This window comes from Rhinichthys klamathensis, unplaced genomic scaffold (assembly GCF_029890125.1).
Source record: "Rhinichthys klamathensis goyatoka isolate OS25496 unplaced genomic scaffold, OSU_Roscu_1.1 h1tg000123l_1, whole genome shotgun sequence".
NCBI classification, from domain to species: domain Eukaryota; kingdom Metazoa; phylum Chordata; class Actinopteri; order Cypriniformes; family Leuciscidae; genus Rhinichthys; species Rhinichthys klamathensis.
Window position 1 is genome coordinate 1,611,420 of NW_026606660.1, and position 16,541 is coordinate 1,627,960.

General features: G+C 42.9%; 1 pseudogene; it reads left to right on the forward strand.

Annotated features, from left to right (window-relative positions):
• The first annotated feature begins 4,045 nt into the window (after positions 1-4,045).
• Positions 4,046-16,541, forward strand: part of LOC130088841 (nucleolar protein 10-like) — a 48,867-nt pseudogene continuing 36,371 nt past the window's right edge.

The following is a 16,541-nucleotide window of genomic DNA, read 5'->3' on the forward strand; positions in this document are numbered from 1 at the left end:
TCCGTGCAGCGCTGCAATGTGAAAATAAATATATATATATTTTTTTTTTTTGTGTTTTTTTTTTTACTAAAACAGATGTTATGTTGATCTATAGCAAATATTATAATCTAGGCTATGTGCTCAAGAGCGTATTTAAGCAATTGGCCTACATGTTCATATCACTTCTCTGCTGGGTGTTTTATTTATTTTATTACAGCCTATTATAATTGCACAGATTTATAGCAGTGTGTTTTTTTTATGGTTATGCAGCTAGCCTATATGTGAGGTTTAATATTTGTAACCATTTTTATCCAGTAGCCTACATGAACATGAACACGCAATGCGATGGTGGATGAATAAACAATTGGATTTTTAATATACCTGATGTCACAGTCACAGATAGACAGTCGTACATAACCGGTTGACACTTATTAGAAAACATGAATCTTTAAAAAATATAACATAGGGCTTTACAGAACCAATAGGCCCTCATATTGTATGAACAGGTAATCAACCAGGAAACGTGTTTGCCATTAAACATTTTATTTGCACTTTGTACCAAATAATGCAAGCATTGGACAATCTTGTTAAAAAAAATGACAACAAAAAACGGTCATGCTTTAGAATTTAAAATCAGCTGCTTACATTCTTACAGTCAATTATCATCATTTGCGTAAAATCCCGAGTTTGTGCTGATCCACCGATCCTGATAGAAATATGAAGAAGCCAAGTGAATGACGCACTAATCTAATGTAAAACATCTCCCTGAAGTACAAGTAATGTCACCAAGCGTTCGTTTTTAAACAATAACTTAAAGGCCATCTTTCAATTTAATTGTATAACTTAATTTATATAGAATCTTGTATGAAAATGTCAATTTAAAAAGACATACATAAGAATACATATGTTTTACAACACCCACAGGCAGAAATTCAGGAAAAAGTGTACCTATTCTAAGCTAGGCTAAAAAAACGCCCTTTTCCAGAGAACGCGTCATATGACGCAACGACAGGCAAACAAATAGGCGTTGCTGCCCTGGTTCTCAGTGTGGTTTTACGTAGTCTGAGAGGTGGTACAGAAAATAGAGCTTGTAGTTATCGTTATAACGTTAGTTGAGTTGGTTTGAATTGTCACAATGGTGAATTCTTGTGTTTGTTTTGGATGCAACCACTCCAACTTCTGGTCATCGGGTCCACCGATTTCCAATCAAGAAACACAAAGATTTCCGTGCTTGGATACGTTTCGTCCAGGCAAAGAGAAGCAATTTCTCTGCCTCCTCGGTGACAAGACACACGGTGGTATGTGAAAAACACTTCACACCGGATGGGAACGGGCGGTAATGGTCAGAAATTCGGCGGGCGCGGGCGCGGGCGGGAACGGGTGGTAATGGTCAGAAATTCGGCGGGCGGGATCGGGTGGTAATGGCATTTATCTGCATGCCTTACACCCAGTCCACTTGACAATAAAAGATCCTTGTAATAATGACTATATTTACATGAACAGCATATTCCCGTCCTAACCGGAACACTAACTGCTTTCATACACATACTCCGCAGTACATGCGAACTCATTTACATAATGTCCGTCGGAAATACTATGGGAGTAGTATAACAGCCGGCTAAGTTCGGAAAATCTGGGATCTAAATTAAACATTTTAAGACGCATGTTGCTAGCATAGATGGTGACAATATACATGGATGCTTGAAAAACAACAAAGTCGACAGCAATATTGCTAAATACGATTTATTAAAGATACTGCAATGTGATAAACATGGAGACAACGTTAGCCACAATTAGCTAGCTATAGCCTGTGGTCACTCACCAAGACACCTGCCCAATTCTCCACCGATTCTCCTCACACCACAACTCTATCTCTCTCCTCTGTCCATTTACCCTTCCCCTTAACTCTGCCTGACCCCTCTCTCGCCTAGGTGGCTCATAATTATATGGCAATAGCCCATCGGAAGAGTTGACATGAACTCCTACTGCAACCTCTTCAATGGCTGACTCCATTACAAAGAGATGAGATTTACCGGCCGTTGCGTCACGTCCGATCAGAGCGTTTTTGACAGCGGAAGTAATTTTACTCACAATTTCTTTTAAAAAACTTTTTTAATGCACATTTATGATTAATTTCTTCACGCAAATCGAGTTCCTACACCATTTATCTACACATCTATTCACAGGGATCTTCAACTTGAAAGATGGGCTTTAATCTATACTGTGTCTTAAGTATAATAAAGTATTAGCCAATAGATATTAACAAAAAATACCATGGTAAACTGATAAGATACAATTAAAGTTAGCATTTAATATTTCTTTGATACGGCCAAATCATTCACAAAATCGTACATATAATAAAGGAATGCGCATGCTCAGACCTGAATCGTTTACACCAATAAGATTGCTGTATTATAAACCAATTAAATTGGGGGTGGGCGGAGCGACACGTGTCGCCCCGCCTAAAAGTGTCGCCCCGCCCCATCGTCCAGACTGCACTGGTACTACATCAGAAGCGCAAATCTGATGTCAAACACAGCTGATAACGGCGCACACTCTGACATCGCAAGGCAAAAACCCCGGTTTCACTGTCTACACGACAACACTGTAACCGGCGTTTCTGAAAATCCTCACCCTGGCAGGGGTTTTCAAAAATGTTCGGTTTCAGTGCGTTTTCGTGTGGACGAACGGCCGAACCGCGTAAAAAAAGTCACGGTTATAAAAATACCCGTGTCCGTGTGGACAGGGCCTCAGTCTCTCTCGCGCACTGGGGCTCGTGGAGGCACGTGATCAGACAGTGGTTTACGGAGCGCTAGATTGGCTTTGCAAAAAAAACTTTGATACTTTGATATTTGCTAGAACGACTGACGTCTGTTGTCTGTCCATCTGACATGAACACAAGTGAACACTTTTTTTCAGTTCACTCTCGATGTCAATGGACCTTTTATCTTAGATTCGCTTTGATTTTTTTCATTGCAATTTTTGTTATTAAACGACCTTTAGAACCATTACACGGGACTGTGCAAATCCCTATTTAACTCTTAACGTTGTGTCCTCTCTTTTGTTTTTCTAATGCATGTGTAGCTCAGATATCTACAGGCTGAATCTTGAACAGGGCAGATTCCTGAACTCCTTAAAGACAGACGCTGCGTAAGTATCTCTCCGCCAGAGGGCGCCGTTCTACAACCCTGAACACCAACACTTCAGGGTGCATTTTGAATGAATCGATTAAGGAATAGGGGTGTAACAATATATCGCAATAAAAAAATCCATCAATATGTATCGTGATATACGTATTGTGTATAATTCACCCAAAATGAAAACTTCTGTGTGAGAAAAAATTCAAGTTTTCAGAGTTTTAGTGTCAGTACTACATTAAACTACTTTATATAATGTTGAGTATAACGTAAAATAATGCAATGGGAGAATATTTGTGGTTCCTGATGATGCCAAATGTCTGATGTTATCAGTAAAAAGTGGCCTACGTTATTTTAAATATTGACTGAGTGCATATATGTTAGTTTAAAATAGTTCTGTATTTTCTGCTTCAGAATCATAAATATTGTTATTCTGGTGTCTCTATTGTCCTGTGCTTTGGGTTTCCAGCACCAGGTCCAAGCCTATTCATTTACACACACAATGTAATATCAAATTTAGCATTTTAATCAACAGTAAATTTTTTTGTTTACCTTTTATCATGTCTTGGAGTATCACAATAATATCATATCGTTAGTTCAGTATCGTGATATCTATCGAATCTTGTCATGAGGGTATCGTTACACCCCTAATAAGAAATGTGTTATGATTTTGAGGATGAACCCAAGCGCAGACAGGATGCTTGACACACAGTTTATTATAGGACAACAACCAGGGAAAACAAAACTCACCAGGGGGCAAAACATGGACAGGACAAAGAGTGTCTAAACTAGACAGATAACTAGACGATAAATAAACAGCAAATATAGAATCAAAACCTTCACAAGACAATATTCTTGACAGGATACTCACAAGGTTAAACAAGGTATGAAAATGAACCGGCACAGGACAGCAAACACAAGGGGATTAAATGGGAGAAACTGATAATGACAGCAGGTGACACAGATGAACCGAGGGCAGAATCATGACAAAATGTATATTTTTAGTAATGATCACTATTTCTTTACGTTTTTAATGCGTAGTCTAGCTGTGTGACATACACATTTAAAATGACACATATATTCTCTCAATTAAAGAGCGACTGCAACAATAACATATAAGAAAGGAATAGAAAATGCTGTTTATGATAGTTTGAGATTTTTTCACTGTCATGATAAACTTATTTTCGCAGGGAAATCAAAGTGTGCGACATCAACCCCGTTCATAACTTGTTTGCTGCGGGAACATTAGAGGTATGTGTTGATGCCAGTAGACCGACTGATGTTTGTGCTGCTGTGTATCAATGAGCGTGTGTGTTTGTGAAGGGCAGAGTGGACTGCTGGGATCCTCGTGTCCGGGGCCGAGTGGGCGTTCTGGACTGCGCTCTCAGCAGCATCACTGACGCCACTGAGTAAGTTTCATTCATCTCTGTTGTTCATTTACAGAAATAGTTCAGTGTTCAGCCAAGAATGAACCATTTGTCATTGTTTACTCTCCATCTCGTTTATCTATACTCGTGTGATTGTGTTATTCTGGCGACTCAATGAAAATGTCCAGCCCGTTCTCATCCTTTGGCGTCATACATGTGACGCTTTGGACATTTCGTTGAAATCTTACGCACATGACATCCTTTAGCATCAATTTGAGACTCAGAACCCAAGGCGTCATAAAGGTGTAGCTCGTCTAAATCCAACGCACATGGCATCGTTTAGCGTGAATATGAGACGCAGATCCCAAGGCGTCATAACCGTACCCTACCCCAGACCTAAACCTACCCATAACAGTGCGTGTTATATTGACGCTAAAGGATGCCATGTGCGTAAGATTTCGACGAAATGTCATATGGCGTCACCTATATGACGCCAAAGGATGAGAATGCGTTGAAATGTCGGTGGCTGTTAAACAAGATTTTCTGTGAATAAGGTTCAGTCTGTTTATCATATGGCTTAAGAAGACCTGAAATATCACATTAAATATACTAAATTTGGAAAAATTACAGGGGTTTTTTATGTTTCTGAAAGATGTCTCTCCTGCTCACCGAGGCTGCATTTATTTGATCAAAACAGAAAATCAGTAATATTTTGAAATACTATTGCAATTTAAAGAACTGATTTCTGTATATGTAAAAATGTAATTTATTCCTGTGATGCAAATCTGAATATTCAGCATCATTACTCCAGTCTTCAGTGTTACATGATCTTTCAGAAATCAGTCTAATTTGATGCTCAAGAAATATTTACAATGTTGGAAAAAGTTGTGCTGCTTCATATTTTTGTGGAAACTGTCAGATACTAAAGGTTTTGAGTAAGATTTTAAAAAAAAACTTTTCTTTAGCAAGGATAAATTAAATTGATCAAAAGTGATGGTAAAGACATTTATAATGTTACAAAAGATTTCCATTTAAAATTTCTGTTAAAATAGAAATGTATGTTCTTTTGAACTTTCTATTCAACAACGATTCCTGAAAATGATCATGGTTTCTTCATATTAGAGTGATTTCTGGAGGATCATGTGACACTGAAGACTGGAGTAATGATGCTGAAAATTCAGATTTGATCACAGGAATAAATTACACTTTATATAAATTACACATTACAAAAATATTCACAATAGTTATTTTAAAATTGTAATGGTATTTCACAACATTACTGTAATTTTGATCAAATATATGGCATACACTTTACAATAAGTGTCATTTGTGAGCATTAATGCATTAGCTAACATGAACTTACAATGAGCAATATTCTCACCGCATTTATTAACCTTTGTAAATGTTAATAAAAAAGCTTGATGAAATGTTGAATGTTCATGTTAGTTCACAGTGCATTAACTAGTGTTAACAGATACAGCTTTTGATTTTAATCATGTATTAGTAAATATTGAACTAAGATTGCTGTAGAAGTATTGTACATTTGTTAGTTCATGTTAACTAATGTAGTTAATTAATGGTAACAAATGAAACCTTTTTGTAGTGTTTCAAAAATTGATCAGCATAATAAACTTCTTTCAAAAACGTCTCGGTTACGTATGTAACCCTTGTTCCCTGAGTACAGGGAACGGAGACATGTCGTCGGGGAGTTCCCTGACGAATTGGGATCACGCTAGGGAGCCTATTGCCTTCGAGAGAATTAAAAACGAGCCAATGGAATTGGCATGCAAGATTTGCATTCCGCGACCCGCCTACCAGCGTGGGTATAAAAGGCGGAAGTTAACATTGCACAATGCTTTTCGCTGAGGAGCCGAACAGTGTTCAGACCTCCGCGAAGGTACAACAACGTGGCGAGGGGACGACACGTCTCCGTTCCCTGTACCCTGTTACATACGTAACCGAGACGTTCCCTTTCGTCCTGGGAACTCTGACGTGTCGTCGGGGAGTTCCCTGACGAATTGGGATCCCAAACAAAACGCCATGGTGCTGGCCCCTTCCAGCGCCCAGCTAAGCTACCCAAAAGCAGTTTCACAAATTGCGGGAGCTAGCTAGGGAGTCACACTGCTGTTCCGCAAGACCCACACAGTGGACATTGGATAACACTGGGAAAGCGTGCCCAACCCGTAAAAAAGGGGAAGGGAACGCTGCGGAAGCCAGTTACCTGATGAAGGCCTGGAATACACATATGTACTAGCACAGGGGGATAGTGAAACATATGGCAGCCCCTGAGGTAGTCCCCTCCAAGGGGAGTGGGAGCGTACTCAACAGGGACGACAGAACGAGTCTGTCAAGGGAAAGACACGGCTGGACTGCACGTGGCATAAGGGGAAGACACGGCTGGACTGCACGTGGCATAATGGGTCACCGAAGAGACCACTGGACATAACACCCAGTCTACACAACAACTCCCTAGAGGTAGTAGACCTGGCGCCGGCGGTCCGCCACGCCTGGCACCGGAGGGGTGATGGAGGAACTAACGAGGCTAACCAAAGTAGGTCGCCAACGAAGCGAAAGACGCACGTATCCGGCTGAGGCAAGGAGTGGCGTAGCAAGCCGACACAACCTATTCCCTCGTACCACTGGCCGTAGCGAGTACTCGGGAGGAAACCGGTTCCACACGTAGGCTATAGAATCTAGCGATTAGCGAACGTGTTCGGTGTCGCCCAGCCCGCAGCTCTACAAATGTATGTCAGCGAGGCGCCTTGAGCCAACGCCCAGGAGGCGGCAACACCTCTCGTAGAGTGAGCACGCAACCTGGGAGGACAAGGCTCACCCGTAGCTTCATACGCTTGGGTGATAGCATCCACTAACCAGTGAGCTAACCTCTGCTTGGAGATGGCCTTCCCCTTCTGCTGGCCTCCGTAACAGACAAAGAGCTGATCTGAGGTCCTGAAGCTTTGCTTTCTGTCAATGGCGGCAGTGGCTCAGTGGTTCATGTAGGTTGTCTACAAACCGGAAGGTTCATGTTAACTAATGTAGTTAATTGATTTGGTGGTTCAATCCCCGGTTCCACCTGGCCAAGTGTCGAGGTGTCCATGAGCAAGACACCTAGCCTTGTATGGCTGACACCGCCGTCGGTGTATGAATGAGTGTATGAATGGGTGAATGTGAGGCAAAATGTAAAGCGCTTTGGTGGCCATTGGGTCTGTGAAAGCGCTATATAAATGCAGTCCATTTACCATTTACCATACATTAGGGGTGTAACAGTTCACAAAATTTGCGGTTCGGTTCGATACGATACAGCAAAAAGAAAGAAATGCCTGAGAAATGTTCTATTTATTAAAATAAAAAATATTTTTATTAAGTTTGAGTTTTCCTACATCTTGAAACTTTCAGGTTTATAAATGGGGGTAATCTTTGAAGGATGAACAAATAATGTTTTGGTAATCACATTAAAAATAACATTTAAATATATATTTATATAATATTTGAATTTTGAAGTGCAACATTAAATCCATGTTCATTCACGGCACAATGTTTCTCCTGGTTCCCACGTCAGCGCTGTTTGATCTAATAGAGATCTACGGTTAATAACGGAGCAATTTGAATGCTTCTCACTAGATCTCGCAGCGATGTTATTACTTTACTGGCGAATTCAAATGTTTTCTTCACTGGATCTGGATCTTCACTGTAAATTATTAAATAATTTAGAAACTGTTTTCTATTGTAATAGATTTTAAGATGCAATTTATTACTGCGAAGCAACGCTGTTATTGTAAAGCACACTGACTTTAATAACGTAATACAGTAATAACGTAGTGTTGTCAAAAGTACTGACTTTAAAATTTACAAATGTGGCGGTAAGTTAGGGCTGCACGATTATGGCCAAAATGATAATCACGATTATTTTTTATCAATATTGAGATCACGATTAATTATCACGATTATTTGTTGATTTTAACCAAAATAAATTGTATTGTCACATAGGCTAATTATAACTGCTTTCACATCCATATTGTGCTACATTCCTGCTAATGTACAACTATGTGCATCAACATAAAACAGGTCCTCTTATTCACCAAAACTCAGTGAATCTCCTTAAAGAATAAATAAAAATAAATAAAACAATAGTTCAAAACAAGACGTTTGTAGTACTGATTATTGAAGTCCATTAATCAAACTTCCATGCCTCTTATATAGTAATTATATGTTACTATGTAGTATGTACCAATTTACTAATGCAATTTACTAATGCAATTTACTAATGCAATTTACTAATGCTCACACTCGGTCTCTCTCGCGCACTGTCGCTCATGGAGGCACGTGATCAGACAGTGGTTTACGGAGCGCTAGTTCTCTTACGAGAGGTTCTCTCGTATTGCGTAAGTTAGCTTACGCTACGGGAAAGATTCATCTTTTCGAGATATTGAAGCCAAAAAATTATCCTTAATTTTGTATTTATTGTCAACGCAGTGCAGTAGCTAGCAGACCTAGTGCAGGCTGTCTAGCGTCCTCATAGGCTGCCCTGCGGGAACTGCAGCAGCCTACCACTGAGCCCGACGTGACGTCACGTCCAATGAAGGGCGCTCGCGCCTTTACAGCGTCACAGCCCGCCAGAATGGGCGTGGCTTAGCGTATATAAGCAGGGCTCGGAGGCTGTTTCTCTGATTTTCATCTCTTCAGCGAAGCTTTCCGCATCGCTGGATCTAGAGAGAAGCCGCTGCCGCCGTTGAGAAAAGCGACAAGCCAGCTTAGGACAGCGCTTGAAGAAGCCGGCCGTCTTCGCCACCTTCAGCCATCCATGCGAGCTACGCTACCCGGCGACATATCCTTTTAAGCTCTGTATTCTGTGTTCTACACTTCCTAAAAGAGCAGCGAGATGTCTTTTCAAGATGTCTCGCACTTCCTGTGGCTCGTGCAGAGCCGCTCAGTGTTGGAGACCGCCATCTCATCTGTGCTCTCTGCCTGGGTCAGGAACACACAGCCCTCGCCCTCTCGTGGAGGATGCGAGCACTGCAAGGAACTTCCGATGTCGACCCTGCTGGCTCGAATCGAAGTCTTTAACCACAGTGCCACGCGGCTAGCTCTCTTTACATTACAAGAGAGCTACCCTGCCCTCGCGCCCTCGTTTCGCGCGTCATGCAGAGCCCTCTCAAGCTCTCTGCATGACCCGGACGGGCATCATCTGTGTCACATGTAGGTCCCGTGCCCACTACGAAGTGCGCGCGCCCTCATACAAACACTGTTCCCACAGTAACTGCTCGACCAACGAGCACGCGGTTAGCTCTCCTTACGTTACAAGAGAGATACCCCGCCCTCGCGTCCCCGTTTCGCGCGTCATGCAGAGCCCTCTCGAGCTCTCTGCATGACCCGGACGGGCTTGCGCGCCGCCGTCGAAATGTCTCGCCCTGTCAGTCCCCTTAGAAAAGGCTACTGCAGCGGTGTATTTGGCAGCCAACGAGCTGCAATACGAGGTAATGCAACCCGTTCGCCTGCACACATCCGCCGTTTTCGCGGCGACCCAGAGAAATCTCAAAGTGAGTATAATGTCTGGTTATCCGGCTCATGCCGTTGGTGTCTTGAGTGTAGAAAATGTGCCCACATCTCGGTGTTCACCCCTACACACAAGCACGATACCCCCCGTGTCTCTCGCAGAGCCCACTCTCATAAAGCTGGCAAATGCCGCTCGAGTGCTAGATGTAGGAAACGTGCCCACAACTCGGTGCTCACGCCTATTTTCTGCCCGCTCTGTCACACGGCCAGAACAGCCTCATACATGTCAGGTTAAGAATGTAAGTCACGTGCCCGCTCACGAGTGCTCACGCTTACTAACAGACACATCACCTCCGGCGCTGCTCGCACATTACAAGTTTTCATAAACGTTCCCCGTTCAAAGCAGCCGGGACGTCACATGTAAAACAGCCAGCTGTCGCTGTCAGTGAGCCGCCGTATTTGAGTACTCATATTGGTCAGGCTATGAATAAAAGTTACGTGCCCGCTCAAGAGCGCTCACGCTTACTAAGCAGACACACCGCCTCCGGCGCTGCTCGCACATTACAATGTTTTCAAAAAACGTTCCCCGTTCCACCGTACTCAAGTGCTCATAACTGGTCGTGAATGTTAGTCACGTGTCCGCTCACGAGCGCGCACGCTTACTGGCAACGCTCACACGGCCATTAAAGACTCATATCAGTCAGGTTATGAATGTAAGTCACGTGCCCGCCCACGAGCGTTCGCGCTTACTAACACATACCTCTCCCTGAGTGCCGCCCGCGCATCTAAGAGTGACTATAAAACGCCACCCATCCCAAGCGATCGGAGCGTCACTTATAACTGTAAGTCCTGTGCCCGCTCAGAAGCGCTCACGCTTACTAATAAACACTCTGCCCATAGCGCCGCGCTCGCGTCTCAAGGCGATCATGAAACGCTCCCCATCCAAAGCGATCGGGGCGTCACAATCATATGTAAGTCTCGTGCCCGCGCACAAGCGCTCACGCTTACTTATAGACAATTCGCCCAGGGCGCTGCTCGTGCATCACAAAGTGGTAAAAGAACGCTCCCCATTCATGGCAATCGGGACGTCACACACAATTCAGCCTGTCATGGTTGTCAGCGAGCTGCCGCCTTCAAGCACAGAGGGCACGTGCAACGCGCCCGCTCCTCCGGTTCAGTTTCTCGATCCCCCAAAGTGTGGCGATCAGAGCGCGGAGGCCATTCGCCCCCTAGCTGTACATGTAAATGCATGGGAAGCTATCCCAGGGTTTTTTCAGAATGGGTGCTAAGCACAATAAAGCAGGGCTATTCACGTCAGTTCGTTCCCCGTTCCCGCGCTTTCGAGCGCAGACCGCGACGACAGTGAATGCGGAAGTAGCACATCTACTCCGCGCAGAAATAGCGAAGCTACTGTGCAAAGGTGCTATAGAGCTGGTACCGCCTTCTCTGAGCGAGTCAGGCTTTTACAGCCGATATTTTTCTCGTGCCCAAGAAGGACGGAGCCCTCGGGCCCATCTTAGATCTGAGACATTTGAACAAAGTGCTTATGAAAAGGCCGTTCAAAATGCTTACGACCCGGAAAATCCTCGTGCACGTTCGCCCGAGGGACTGGTTTATCTTTCTCAATCTGAAAGATGACTATTTTTAGATTCAGATAATACCCCGTCACAGGCCATTCTTGAGATTCGCCTCCGACGGTCAGGTTTATCAATACACCGTCCTGCCGTTCGGCCTGTCTTTAGCACCCTGTACATTTACGAAGTGCATGGACGCGGCGCTCGCCCCCTTGAGAAATCAAGGGTTTGCGAATCATGAACTATCTGGACGATTGGCTGATTTTGGCACAGTCAAAGATAGAAATGTTATCTCACAGAACAGTGCTCCTCAGTCATCTGGAGAGATTGGGTCTCACGGTCAACTGGACCAAGAGCTCATTACTGCCCAGTCAGTCAATTTCCTTTCTAGGAATAGAACTGGACTCTGTGGCCATGACGGCTCGTTTATCGACACAGCGCGTGCGCGCCATGTTCGACACCTAGCCGCGTCTTTCCATAAGGGCAGCATCATCCCTCTGAAAACATTCCAGAGGATGCTGGGCTGTATGGCTTCAGCTGCAGCGGTGCTTCAGCTGGGCCTACTGTGCATGCGCCCACTTCAACGCTCACCGCCCAAGGTTCTTTTCGAAGAGCGAGGACGCACTGGCCCAAATCTGACCCAGCCGCCCGCTGTATGCCTTCCCTCCGATTTCTCTGTTACCACAGGTAATCAAGAGGATCAGGGAAACGCGCCACTTGGTGCTCCTTATAGCCCCGCGTGGGGAGAATCGGACTTGGTTCCCGGAAGCTGACGCGGCTGTCACAAAAACACAGCCCCATGGCCGATTCCGGTGAGAACAGATCTCCTCTCTCTCAAGCTCGCGGCTCGATCTGGCATCCCCATCCAGAGCGCTGGTCGCTGCATGCATGGTTGATCAACGGGTACCGGTTACCTTGCCAGAAGGAGTGATGAACACGATTACGCAGTCTAGAGCTCCCTCTACCAGAAAGCTTTACGCGTCTAAATGGTCTGTGTTCTCTAAATGGTGCACCGACAAAAATCTGGACCCGCGGACATGCGGGGTCTCGCGGCTGCTCAGTTTCCTACAAGAGCTGTTGGATAAGGGGAGGTCCCCATCCACGCTTAAAGTCTATGTGGCGGCCGTCACAGCGCTCGCAGAATCGACGCGCAGCCGGTCACTAGGGAAAAACAAGCTCATCATCCGCTTCCTTAGAGGAGCCAGAAGGATGAATCCTCCGCGCCCCCCTCGGTTCCTATGTGGGATCTTTCCTTGGTCCTCGAGGCCCTGAAAGCTTTCCCCTTTGAGCCACTAGAGTCCGTGGAACTGAAATACCTATCACTCAAAACCGTTTTTCTGACTGCACTGTCATCAGTCAAACGTGTGGGCTGTCCGTCAGCGCTGCGTGTCTTGAGTTTGGGCCAAATGACTCCAAAGTCATCCTCAAACCTAGACATGGCTACGTTCCAAGGGTGATGGGCACTCCCTTCAGAGCGCAGGTCATTTCTCTATCGGCTCTGCCATCATCCAATAGCGAAAGCAATGTTAAATCTCCTATGGCGAGTCAGGGCACTGAGAGTTTACACAAGCTAACTTACTCAATACGAGAGAACCTCTCGTAAGAGAACGTATCGGTTACCTAACGTAACCTCGGTTCTCTCTAGAAGAGGGAACGAGTATTGCGTAACCTGCCGTGCTCGCGCCACGAGCGACTTTTTGCTTCAGTCGATGAAAACCAGAGAAACAGCCTCCGAGCCCTGCTTATATACACTAAGCCACGCCCATTCTGGCTGGCTGTGATGCTGTGACAGCCTGCACTAGGTCTGCTAGCTACTGCACTGCGTTGACAATAAATACAAAATTAAGGATAATTTTTTGGCTTCAATATCTCGAAAAGATTAATCTTTCCCGTAGCGTAAGCTAACTTACGCAATACTCGTTCCCTCTTCTAGAGAGAACCGAGGTTACGTTAGGTAACCGATACGTTTCATTGGCTTTGCAAAAAAAAACTTTGATACAGAGCGTTCTGTGAACGGAATGATGCATTTTAAATATCGTTCGATCACGCGAATTTGATCGTGGGAAGCCAAAATTCAATTAATCGTGCAGCCCTACGCTAAGTGTTTTAAAAAGTGTTTTTAAAAACGCTCCCGAGTGTATTTGTGTAAGTACTCGTGAAGTGTCATTGATGTATATTTACAACATGTTTTTGAAGCACTGACCATTGTAGCCAATCACAGACATATTTGATAAGCTCATGAACACAATGGCCAATCAGAGGTGTTTACGATTCCGCCCAACAGCGCTAAAACCGTGACATTTTTTTAAATTTCTGTACCGAAGTCGGTACTTTTGACAACACTATTATAACCGTCTGATGTCCTGTGTTTGAAGGGTGGAAGGTCTGCCGTCCGTCAGCGCTCTGAAGTTCAACGGCTCTCTGGGAATGGCGGTGGGCACCAGCACCGGACAGGTCACTACTGATTTAACCCTCACATCTAAAGTGTAAAGTCCTGGTAAAATATAGAGACAACTCAGCTCAAAGGAGAGAGCAAACGTAAACTCAGATTCATGGCCAGCAGTGCTTGTTTTGACTTGGAGTTGTGATGCCTTCTCAGATTCTGGTCTATGATCTTCGTTCTTCACATCCTCTGCTAGTTTAAGATCATTACTATGGTCTTCCCATCAAATCCCTTCACTTCCACGAGCCGCTGGACCTGGTGCTGTCCGCCGACTCCAAAATCATCAAGATGTGGCACAAAGACAATGTAAGACCGGCTTCGCTGGTGTATTTCTTTATTCTAGACATTCAGCATGGATCCTTTATTGGAAAAACATCAAAAGCGTAACTACTTTTTGTTTTTTTGTCTTGATTTCAGGGAACAGTATTTTCCTCCATGGAACCGCAGGCCGACGTCAATGATGTGTGTCTCTACCCCGGCTCTGGTTAGTTCACACAAATAGAACTGAAGTTTAACCACAATAAGATACTAGTTTATTTCTATCTAACCCCATGAAACTTAAAGTAGAATTGTGTGGCATTTCACCCTTGTGTGTGAGCTTTAAGGTCATTTATACACCGCTGGAGCTTGCCAACATAAACTTTGTAGAAGAAATATATATTTAAAAGTTACAGTTTTTCTCTTACTGGAAAGCAGAGCAAAATGATTGATCTCAACTTGCTCACAGGGGTGTGTACAAGCATTTCTTTTTTGTCCAATCAGATGCTCTCTAGAATGAGAACGTCTCTGTTTGTGTTAAACAAAAGATATTTAAAACCCCATGAAGAGCTTTTAATGTATCCCACCCCTTTTAAAAGGCAGTCTGCCAGTCATTATCACTACAGGATCAAAAGAGGATCTTGTATTATCCTGAAGGATTTATTTAGCATTAATGCCAACATGCCAGATTAATAAATAGATGTGAAGTACTGATTTGGGTTTTCAGTTTTAATAAATATTTTTTGAATGTTAGAAGAAAGACCGTGATACAAAAAACTAGCACACCTACACTAATGTTCAAGAGTTTTGTTTTTTGAACTAAATTAATACTTTTATTCATCTAGGACGCATTAAATGATCAAAAGTTACAGTAAATACATTAATAATGTTACAAATGATTTCGATTTCAAATAAATGCTGCTCTTTTTTCAAAGATACCATGGTTTCCAGAAATAAATATGAAGCAGCACAACTGTTTTAACATTGATGATGATGATAATAATAAATGTTTAATAATAAATAATGATACTGAAAATTCAGCTTTGATCACAGGGATAAATTACATTTTAAAATATATTCAAATTATATTCATATTTTAAATTGTTGTAATAATATTCCACAATATTTGTTGTATTTTTGATCAAATAAATGCAGCCTTGGTGAGCAGAAGAGACTTCTTTCAAAAACTTTTGAAAGCTAGTGCAAATTGTTAATCATTAAACATTTTTATTGCCATTTTATATATGACAAAATAATAATTATATAATCATATATATATATATATATATATATATATATATATATGGAAAACTTTTTTATATGACTAAAATATAAAAGTACATGCATATAAAGTATAACACAATATACAATTAAACATCTTACAACAATACAGTAACTCCTATATAAAATCTAAAATCTATAATAATTTTAATAATAGTGATTTCTTTTTTACTGTTTTACGGTACAATTAATTTGATCAAAACTATGGTGCGCATTAGAGACATGCTGACCAAAATCTTACTGATCTCAAAAATGAACGGTTGCTTTATTGTGAGTGCATTATATTTACACAGTTTGAATGATAAGGCCTGCATACACACATCTGATGGACACACACACGTCTGTGACCATCATCTGACACGTGCTGTTGAAGGTGACTCGCGTATATAGGGGTTTTGTGTGTTGTTTCTGTTTTCTAATTGCTTCTATATGACTCAATTTACAGGTATGCTCTTCACTGCCAATGAAGATCCCAAAATGAAACACTTTTACATTCCTGTAAGTACCAGATGGCGTAATTTGAAGTATGACGTGAAAATGAGCAGATGCTTTGAGCACATTTTTTTCTTTGTACTTTGATTAGTCACGGCACTTCCCGTGAACACCTTCTACCAATAACACCTTTTCATGTCTTTCTAAGTAAAAGCAACCCTCCATGTGGCTTTATAGTGTTTATAGTTTACAGAGCAGCGGCAGTTAAGGGCAACCGAAACCTTTCTGAGAAACTGCCTTCTGATCCAGACCTGCACATTATATAGCTCTGTGTATTTGGCAATAAGAGAGCATTTATTTTGTCTGTGTCAGGAATTCTGAGAGGGAGGACCCAGATGCAGAATAACCAACGGTTGTTATTTATTGACAACAAGTAACAGCACAAGATAGGTGAGGTGGGAATACAGATCAAACAATAAGGCAAGGATACACAACTGGAGAACAGGTTGGTTGGGGATGAGACCGCAGAGATGGACACAAGGCAGCGGCTCAGGGAACACCAGACTAGCCAGACCAG